The sequence below is a fragment of the Colobus angolensis genome, unplaced genomic scaffold, assembly GCF_000951035.1.
Source record: "Colobus angolensis palliatus isolate OR3802 unplaced genomic scaffold, Cang.pa_1.0 Scaffold43, whole genome shotgun sequence".
NCBI lineage: Eukaryota > Metazoa > Chordata > Mammalia > Primates > Cercopithecidae > Colobus > Colobus angolensis.
In genome coordinates this window covers 1,339,864-1,347,109 of record NW_012117710.1, presented here as the reverse complement: position 1 = coordinate 1,347,109, position 7,246 = coordinate 1,339,864, and the positions used below count along the sequence as shown (strand labels likewise).

At 49.1% G+C, this 7,246-nt stretch overlaps 1 protein-coding gene across 1 annotated transcript in view; it reads left to right on the top strand.

Annotated features, from left to right (window-relative positions):
* Positions 1–7,246, top strand: part of LOC105522419 (chromosome unknown open reading frame, human C7orf50) — a 130,279-nt gene that overhangs the window by 519 nt on the left and 122,514 nt on the right. The gene's annotated exons all lie outside the window — the stretch shown is intronic.

Genomic DNA, 7,246 nt, shown 5'->3' with positions numbered 1-7,246 from the left:
ACACCGGCACCCCCTCTGGGTTAACTCAGTGCGGGCGAGCAGAAGGGACGCCGCTGGCTCCTAGGTCTCAGGCCGTCAGCCCTCGCTGTGGCTGTGGTTTAATTGTCTTCCTCTGAAGACTCCCTGATTGCCTTCCGAGGCTTTCAGCTCCCACTTTCTCCTTTCTTTATTTTTGAGGCAGTGTCTCGTTGTGTCACTCAGGCTGGAGTGCAGTGGCGTGCTCATAGCTTACTGCGGCCTCCACCTCCTGGACTCAAGCCGTCCTCCCGCCTCATCCTCCCCAGTAGCTGGAACCACATGCGCGCGCCACCGCACCCAGATAATTTTTTTTTAATGTTTTTTGTAGAAACGGGGGTCTCACTATGTTACCCAGGCTGGTCTCGAATTCTTGGTCTCAAGCGATGGATCCTCCCGCCTCGGCCTCCGAAAGTGCTGGGATTACAGGAGTGAGTCACCAAGCCCGGCCTCACTTTCCATCATAAGCATGTTTTCCATTCCTTCCTTCCATCTTTCATTCGTTCATTTTTAAAAAACGTTCATTGGGTTCCTCCACTGTTCGGGGCATTGGGCTACAGCTGTCAACAAGTGTAGACAAGTCTGTGATCTAGTGAACTTCCATTCTGGAGGGGAGAGGCAGATGACCAAGGTGCACAGAGCAGGTGGTGATAAGTGCCGTGGAGAAGATGAGAACGGGGGTTCAAGAGTGGAGAGGAAGCAGGAGGAGGAGTGAGGCACCAGAACATTCCAGGCCGGGGCAACAGCAGGGAGCCCAGTGTGGCTGCGGCCAATGTGGGAACCGAGAAAGAGGAGGTGAAGCCCCAGAGGTGCGGGGAGGGGCCAGGGCAGTGGTGTGGACCAACTGGCAAGGACCTTGACTTTCCCTTCAAGTGGAAGGGGACAGCTTGGGAAGTTTTTGAATGGAGGTGACACACAATCTGATTTAGGAGTTTAAAAGCCATCGTGAGAGGTGGTGGCTTGGACCAGGTACCTACGGGATCATAAGGGAGTCACATTCTGGGTGTATTTCAGTGGTAAACCGACGGGAGGTGGTGGTAGGTTGGACGAGTGTGTGAGAAAGAGAGGAGTTGTGGATGGACCAAGGTTTTAAGCTTGAGCTACGATGTGAACCTCATCAGATGGATGTTTTTGGAGAGGATGAACACCGGGAAGCTCAGGTTTGTGGAGGGTGATCAGGGTATTGATTACAAATTCTTAAGCTTGAGATGATATGTGTGTAGATGATGTATATAGGTACATATGTATGGTTTTATATAAATAGTTATGTGTATACACAGTTTATACACACAGACACATACATATATGTGTATGTGTGTATATATATATGTATGTATACATCTGTATAAACAGTGTAAACAGAGGTCAGAAGTTCATGTATGTACATATATATATATGTCTAGGTACATGTATATGACCGCATATATGTTTAACTGTATACATGCACAGTTGAGTTGGCGTGTAGTTCGAGGATAGGGTTAATAAGAGACCTGTAAAGAGAGGAAACAAAGTCATCAGCATCTAGTTGTATTTGAAGCCACTTGACCGAATGGGATCACAAGGGAGTGAGGAGGCTGAGCACTAAGCCTGGGTCCTTCAGTGTTCAAGGACAGGCGATTAAGAGGTGGGAGCAAAAGCAGGAGTTGTGCTGTCTGTGCTGGATGCCGGGTGAAAAACTCCTGTCAAGAGAGAAGGAGGGATCAACAGTCCAATGCTGTTAGGTCAAATAAGTTGCATACTGAGAGTCAGCAATGGGATTTAGCCAGGTGGGTGTCACTGTGGCAAGGTGGTTGGGGCAAAACCTGATGGGATCGGGGGAGGAAAGGAGTCAGAGACAGGGCAGGTAGGTGACTCTTTCTTTCCTCCCCTCCCCTTCCTTTCTCTTTCTGTCTCTCTCTTTCTTTGTCTTTTTTTCTTTTCTTTTCTCTCCTCTTTCCTCTCATTCTGTTGCCCAGGCTGGAGTGCAGTGGCGCGATCTTGGCTCACTGTTACCTCCACCTCCCTGGTTGAAGTGCTTCCCCTGTCTCAGCTTCCCAAGTAGCTGGGACTGCAGGCACCCGTCACCACACCCAGCTGATTTTTGTTTATTTTTAGTTCAGACAGGATTTCACCATATTGGTCAGGCTGTTCTCAAACTCCTGACCTCAGGTGATCTGCCTGCCTTGGCCTCCCATAGTGCTGGGATTACAGGTGTGAGCTACTGCACACAGCCTTGCCTTTTTTTTTTTTTTTTTTAAGAGACAGGGTCTCTCACTCTGTCACCCAGGCTGAAGTGTAGTGGCGTGATCATGATTCGCTGCACCCTTGAACTCCTGGGCTCAAGTGATTCTCCTGCCTCAGCCTCTCAAGTAGCTGGGACTACAGGCACGGGCCGCCATGCCCAGCTAACTACAAAATGTATGTATTTTGGGGCCAGGTCTGGTGGCTCACACCTGTAATCCCAGCAGTTTGGAACGCCAAGGTCGGAGGATCGCTTGAGCCCAGGAGTTTGAGACCAGTCTGGGAAACATGACAAAACCCCATTCCTACAAAAAATACAAAAATTAGCTGGGCATGGTGGCGTACATCTGTAGTCCCAGCTGCTGTAGAGGCTGAGTTGGGAGGATCGCTTGAGCCTGGGTGGTTGAGGCTGCAGTGAGCTGTGATCACGCCACTGCATTCCAGCCAAAATTTTTTTTGTAGTGACAGAGTTTCACTGTATTGCAAGGCTGGACATACGGCTTGATTTTTTGTAGAAAAAATGTGGCACAAATTTGGTTCTCACAACAAACTTTATAGCAAACAATCTTTCTCCCATTTATTATTATTGTAAAGTAGCACTTGGGTGTTATATTTTTATTTATTTGTTTTATTTATTAATTTTTTGAGACCGTGTCTTGCTCTGTCGGCCAGGCTGGAGTGCGGTGGTGCGATCTCGGCTCACTGAAACCTTCACCTCCCAGGTTCAAGTGATTCTCCTGCCTCCGCCTTCAGAGTAGCTGGGACTACAGGCACGTGCTACCACGCCCAGCTAAGGTGTGACATTTTAAAATTTATGGTAAATAACTTGAGAGGGATTATAGTTGGTTTTTTTTTTCCCAGTATATCGAGGGGTTGTGGAACCATCACCACAATCTAATTTTAAAACTTTTTCCTTCTCCCACAAGAAATCCTGTAGCCCTTCGTGGTCACCCACTCTTCCCTCCACTTGCCCTATCCCTAAATAATCTCTCATCTCCTTTCTGTCAGTATAATTTACGTATCCTGAGCTTTTCACAGAAGTGGAATTTTGCAGTGCGGAGTCTCGGGTGTCTGGCTTCTCTCACCCAGCACAGTGTCTTCTGGGTTCATCGTGTTGTGGTACGTGTCAGTATCCCATTTCCTTTGGTGGCTGAATAGTATCCCCTGTGCTAATGCGCCACGTTTGGTTCCCCCTTCGTCCATGGATGCACAGACACGGAGGGTGTTTCCACTGCTTGGATATTAGGCACATACTGCCGTGAACATCATTGTACACGTTTTTATGGAGATGTGTTCGTTTCTCTTTGATTGGCATTTCCTAAATGACCCATGATGCTGAGCTGCGTTTCATGTGCCTGTTGGCCATTCATGTATCTTCTTTGGAGAGACGTCTCTTCAGATCCCTTCCCCATTTAAAAACTGGGTTATTTGTCTCCTATTGTTGAGTTGTTAGAGGTCTTTATGTATTCTGGTTACTAGTGTCTTGTCAGATATGTGATTTGCAGGTATTTTTCTCCAATACTATGGGTGGTCTTTTTTTTTTTTTTTTAAATACAGGTTCTCACTTTGTTGTCCAGTCTGGGTTGTAGTGGCATAATCATGGCTTATTACAACCTCGACTTCCTGAGCTCAGATCATCCTCCCACTTCAGCCTCCGAGGTAGCTGGGACTCCAGGTGTGCATCACCATGCCTGGCTAATTTTTTGTATTTTTTGTAAAGATGGAGCCTCACTATGTTGCCCAGGCTGGTCTTGAACTCCTGGGCTCAAGCAGTCCTCCCACCTCCCAAAGTGCTGGGATTAGAGTCGTGAGCCACCATGCCCAGCCTGGGTTTTCTTTTTGCTTTGTTTTGTGTAGAGATGTGGTCCTGCTGTGTGGTCCGGACTGGTCTGGAACTCCTGGCCTCAAGTGATCCTCCTGCCTCGGCCTCCCAAAGTGCTGGGATTACAGGCGTGAGCCACCGCACCCAGCCTCTTTACTTTCTTGCTGGCATCCTTTACAGCACAAAAATTTTACATTTTGTTGTAGTCCAATTTATTTTCTTTTTCTTTTGCTGCCGGTTTTTGGTGGCATATGTGAGAGGCCATTGCCTAATCCAAGGTCATGAAGATATACTCCTATGTTTTCTTCTATAATTTTATAGTTTTAGGTCTTCCATTTAGGACTTCGATCTATTTTGAGTTAGTTTTGTGTATGGTGTGAGGTAGGGCTCCAAATCAGTTCTTTTATATGTTGGTAGCCAGTTGTCCTGGCACCATTTGTCTTTCCCATTGAATTGTCATGGCACTCTTGTTGAAAATCAGTTGACAGTAAATGAAAGTAAACGTCATTTTCCATAACAAACATTCATTATCTCAAAACCTGAGTCACTTTCCCTTAGAACTATTAAAATAAACTTTTCCATAATATGGAAAAGTCTTTTATCCCTTTTTAGCAAATAGACACAGTGATTAAGTTTTTAAATGATAATTTACAGAATGAATATAGATTTGACTTAACTTTTATAGTAATGGGTATGTAAATATTTGCTGAACTTTTCTTATTTCTCTCACAAGGTAATTGGCTGGCATGGTCTTTTGTCTTTTCAGAGCCCCTGTGTCAACAGTATCTCATTCTTCCAAGATTTCTTGTTACACAGCTAATTGAAATCTGTAGCCTCTGGCTTCTGATGCTTTTTAAATATAAGGCTCAATTAAATAACAAGGGGCTTGGGGTTTTCTGATTCCACAATAAGAATATTCTTTCAGTGTGCTGTTACCAGTGACAGCCCCAAGTGGGATGGAGGGAGCCCTTGTGCAGGCTTTGCCCTTTGGACGGGGCCTTTGCTCTTCAACTGTCTCCTTGGTTTCTGGCCTCACCTAGCATCCCAGGCCTGCGTTGACCTCCCCCGACTCTTTTTCACAGCGAGTGGTATTTAGACCACACCTGGGTTCTAGGTGGGCTCGGTGCTGCCAGGCCCTTTCCATGATGATCATCCTTTAACTGCCGCTCTCCCGTCACCTTTCCTGCTTTACTCTTTTTTTTTTTTTTTTTTTTTTTAAACACAAGGTCTCATTCTTTTGCCCAGGCTGGAGTGCAGTGGTGCAAAATCTTGGCTCACTGCAGCCTCGATCTCCTGGGCTCAAGCAATCCTCCCACCTCCACCTCCTGAGTAGCTGAGACCACAGGTGTGCACCACCAAGCATAGCCAATTTTTAAAAAATGTTTTGTAGACATGGAGCCTCGCTATGTTGCCCAGGCTGGTCTCAAACTCCTGGGCTCAAGCAGTCTGCCCACCTCAGCCTCCCCAAATGCTGGGATGACAGGCGTGAGCCACTGTGCCCGGACTGTTTTGATTTTGGGGTGGGATTTGGCTTTCTTGGTGTTCCCTAGCTTACTGACATGGTCCTTTGTGGGTGTGTGTCTGAGCTGTCCGGGCTGGAGGCTATGTGGTGTGTGTCTGAGCTGTCTGGGCTGGAGGCCATGTGGTGAAGCAATGTGCTGGTTGTTGAGTTCCTGTCTCTCGGCTCCCCAGCGCCTCTGTGGTACTCCCCCACCCCCACCCACTCGGGGGCCTACATAGCTTGGGGCTCTGCAGGACACTTTTCTGTTCTCAGCTCCTTTTAAGGCTCTACCCAGTAGGGGCAGCAGAGGAGACTGGGAGCTGGAGGGTGGCGAGGAGTGTAAGGAGGAGTGTGGGTAAGGGGGTGGCCCTGGGGAGGGTGGGGACAGGAAGGGAGGGGTAGGGACAGGGACATGGGGTCAGGCGAGGGCTTCTTCTGCTCCTGCTGTCCTGCCTTAGCGAGCCTATGCAGGAGGCTTCGCTGCAGCGGCAGGCGTGGGCCGGGCTCCTGCTTCTCCCTCCTAGAAGCAGCCCGTTCCCTGCCCGCACCCGACCCCAGGTTCTTCCTTAGGTCCCAGCTACAGCTGCCAGTACCCCTCCATCAGGGACCCAGGGCCTGCTACCCCAGCCCCTCCAGCAGGCTCCCAGGTCTGGTGGCTTCAGCTGCCTCTTTCGGCTCCCTCTTCACACAGTGCACAAAGGACACGGGTTCTGCCGTCCCTGGACTTCTCCGTCCTGGCGTGGTGTTCTAGAGACAGCTGTGCTGGAGAAAGGAGGCCTAACCACATGCCCCTCGAATGCCACATCCACCCTTGTACGTGGCCTGCTCCATGCTCCTTGCATGCTCAGAGGAGATCCCAGACTCAGGGTGGTCCTCGAGCCCCTCCACCCGAGGTGGCCAGGTGTCTTGTGATGGGCAGGGCTGGCACCCGCAGCCCGGGTGGTGCCACAGCTTCCCTAGTTGATGGGGACCACGAGTGAGCCCATGATGGGAGAAAGTGAAAACAATTCAAAATATTCAGTGATTACAGAGCAGGCAGATTTTCACTTTGGGGAAATTATGATGCTGTCACTGAAAATGGTATTTCTCTCAATCTTAAAAGCTTTGTGTTCATGTTCAGTTAGAAATATAGAATGTATAATCCATGTATGATTGCAGCTGCATTAAATAAAAACAGTCAGAAAAAAGACCAAATGGGGCTGGGCACGGCAGCGCACGGCAGTGGCCCCAGCACTTGGAGAGGCCAAGGCAGAGGATGGCTTGAACCAAGGGGTTTAAGACCAGCCTGGGCAGCATAGCAAGACCCTGCCTCTACAAAAAACTTAAGTTAAGGCATGGTGGCATACGCCTGTGATTACAGCTGCTCAGGAGGCTGAGGTGGGAGGATGGCTTGAGCCTGGGATTTTGAGGATGCCGTGATCCAAGATTGTGCCACCGCACTCCAGCCTGGGTGACAGGGTGAGATGACTTGAGATTGCACTGCCGCACTCCAGCCTGGGTGACAGTGAGATGAGCCGAGATTGTGTCACTGCACTGCAGCCCGGGTGACAGAGTGAGATGAGCCGAGATCGCACTGCCGCACTCCAGCCCAGATGACAGGGTGAGATGAGCCGAGATCCCCCTGCCACACTCCAGCCTGGGTGACAGGGTGGGATGAGCCAAGATTGCACTGCCACACTCCAGCCCGG